We start from the raw sequence: 2,817 nt of genomic DNA, 5'->3' as shown, positions 1-2,817 counted from the left end.
GGCTGGTCTATTTGGGTCAGAATGATCACGTGTCCATTTCTGAACCAAGGCACTTGGCCTGGAGAATACCATCCATTCCATATCTAAGCTCTGGATTCCTAAACTCCTCCCTGCGGTGAGGCAGTGGGATTCCCCCATAGACCTATAGGGCCCACACCGACAGCCAAAAACAGGACCAGCTTCCCTCAGGCTCAGGTCTACACCAGACTGTTCAGACTATCACCAGAGACGCCAGAGCTATCTCTGAACAAAATCAGAGAGCTGTCTAAAGCATGCAAGAGACAATAAACGTGAGGTTACCCTTCAAAGTCTTTTCTGTACACAATTATAGAGCTCACTACTCCTCCAGAGGCAGCTGGACAGGATGCTGCAACTTCTGACAACCCAAAGACTGCGCCCGTCACGGAGCTGAGCCTGCCAGATCTTTATCTATGGAAGGATTTCCAGGAGGAAGTGAGAACCAAGAAGACAACCACAGCTCCCAGGTCACTGGGCAAAGCCGATTGTTCCCAGTCCATATGGGATTCTCATTAATCTCCTCACAGGGAACGAGCAAAGGGGGAGATCCTGGAAATCCAAAGCCTCCACCGTGGCATCTGAAGCGGAAAACAACTTTAAGTGTAAACTCTCCTCAAACAAGGAAACAGGTAAAATGTGAAGAAGAGTCTATTTGAAGAGAAACGGCTTTTTAAATTGTCCCCTCCCCCCAATCACGGAACAGAGAAGTAGGAAAATACACTGTCTTTGGATAGAAAAATAAGAGTAATGTTGGGAAAAATCCAATAATTTGGCTTTTAGTTTGTGTGCATTTGGCTGGCCCAGAACTTGCAATGTAGACCAGGCTAGCCTAACACACAGAGCTTTTCAACCTGTTAGTTGCTGTTTTTAACCATCCACCTTTAAGTTCCGTTTTCATTCTGTCACCAAGGTTTTTGACAAGAGTGGTGTTTGTGGATTTTGGCAGTGTTGGGGATGTGGGGGCGGGGTGGGAGTTTGGGGGGGTAGCAGTCTTTCAAAGCCCTCCTTGCTGTGGGCTGAAAGCGATTTAACCTTAACATCTGCCTGTTCTGCTGGCATCCATTGAGGGTCGCTGATGTTCCTGGCTTCACTGTCACAGGATCACACGGTCACATGGTCAGCAGCTGTCTTCCTTCCTTTCCACAGGAAGAGAGTGCATTCAAGATCACCATCCCCTGAGACATTAGATGGTACTTCTCAGCATCTCGGTCCTTTCTCTGGTGTCAGTTCAAATGGGTCACCAAGTGACTGGGCTCCCACTAACAAGAACCCGGAAGCAGAGAAAAATCGTTGCTTTAGCTCTGGCTCTGAGAACCTCATAACCTTCCTGACAATCAAGCCCATCAGGAATGTAAGAGGGTTCCATCTACTTCAGAGTTGACAAATGGGCCCCAAAGAGCAGAGGGGGTGAGAATGATGCGTTTCTTTTGCCTCCCACAAACAAGAGAGCCCAGCAGTACCAGAGAACAGTGGGAATGGAGAATCTGGTAAAGGCTATACTGTAGAAAGTTCTGGAAGTCAGAGTTCTAGATCCAGTGAGCTAAGGGAGGGTGGGGGTGGGGAAGGAATGATCCCATCTCAAAAGCAGGGTGTGGTGGCTGTATCAGTGAATAGTTAATCCTCTGCTTTGAGCTATCCAAGTGAGGGATCGAGCCTCCAGCCAACCGCCAGAACTCTCTGGATTCTCGAATTAAACACACACACACACACACACACACACACACACACACACACACACACACGCAGAGAGACTTACTTTTTAATACGCCTAGCTAGCTCAATGGCTGGGCACTTCTAAACCTCCCCACGGATAGCACACACTCCCCTGATTCTTACATGGTGGTTCTTTTAGTCTAATCTTTCTGTTTACCTGTCATGGCGATTCTCTCTGCTCTTCTTCTCCCCCATCCCTGTCCATGCAATCTAAAAGTCCCACCTTTGTCTCCCTGACCACCCATTGGCTGTATGGCAAATTTTGCTTGTTTGTTTGTCTTTTTTCGAGATAGGATTTCTCTGTGTAGCCCTGGCTGTCCTGGAACTCACTTTGTAGACCAGGCTGGCCTTGAACTCAGAAATCCACCTGCCTCTGCCTCCCAAATGCTGGGATTAAAGGCGTGCGCCACCACGCCCAGCCCGGCAATTCTTTATTACCAATCAAACCCCACTGGGGGCAGGGACACCCTGCTTCTGGAAGCGCAGCTTTGGGAAGCTGAATTAAGACAAAGCGTTAGAACCATTTCCCAACAGATAGCAGCATGACCTCACCATCCTGTCAGATCCCCAACACGAGGAAGGAAAGGGTGCAATCTTCACATCGGGCCAGTGTTGTTTTCATCATGGTTCAGCTACTGAGCGGCCACGTGATGCTGAGAAAGCTCCTACACTCTCTGAGGAGCAGGGGCTGTCAAACTGCTTACACCGTGTGCCTTCACTCTTGCAGCTCTTGGGAACTTGGAGGCCATCACTGGGATAACTTGACGGACAACAAAAGGCAAGAATCTCCCTGTGCCAGTTGACACCAGGCTAACCACCAGCTATCTAAGTGGTGTTATTCCATCTAGCACCAAGCCGTTGTTCCACGTGACCCACAAAACCATGAGACATGGTAAAGTCTTAAAAGTGTTCTGAATGTTTTGTTTTTCTGTGCCTCAAAGGCAGCTGACAAGTTGTAGATGACCCTGCAGCTCGCGCCCATGCGTGCATGCTCATGCAGTGTCCTTGTGGGGCCCAGAAGAAAATAACTTACCGATGCTGGTTTCTTCTTTCTATCTTGTAGACTCTGGGAACATAACTTAGGTC

At 48.6% G+C, this 2,817-nt stretch overlaps 1 long non-coding RNA gene across 1 annotated transcript; it reads left to right on the top strand.

Annotated features, from left to right (window-relative positions):
- Nucleotides 1-386: 386 nt before the first annotated feature.
- LOC110309946 lies at nt 387-2,592 on the top strand. The gene is made up of 4 exons (XR_002379776.1): nt 387-453; nt 546-647; nt 1,165-1,369; nt 2,459-2,592. It is a non-coding gene; the product is annotated as an uncharacterized LOC110309946 (long non-coding RNA).
- The last annotated feature ends 225 nt before the right edge of the window (nt 2,593-2,817 follow it).

The sequence above is a fragment of the Mus caroli genome, chromosome 14 (genome assembly GCF_900094665.2).
Source record: "Mus caroli chromosome 14, CAROLI_EIJ_v1.1, whole genome shotgun sequence".
NCBI classification, from domain to species: Eukaryota; Metazoa; Chordata; class Mammalia; order Rodentia; family Muridae; genus Mus; species Mus caroli.
This window is presented reverse-complemented; position numbering and strand designations above follow the sequence as displayed.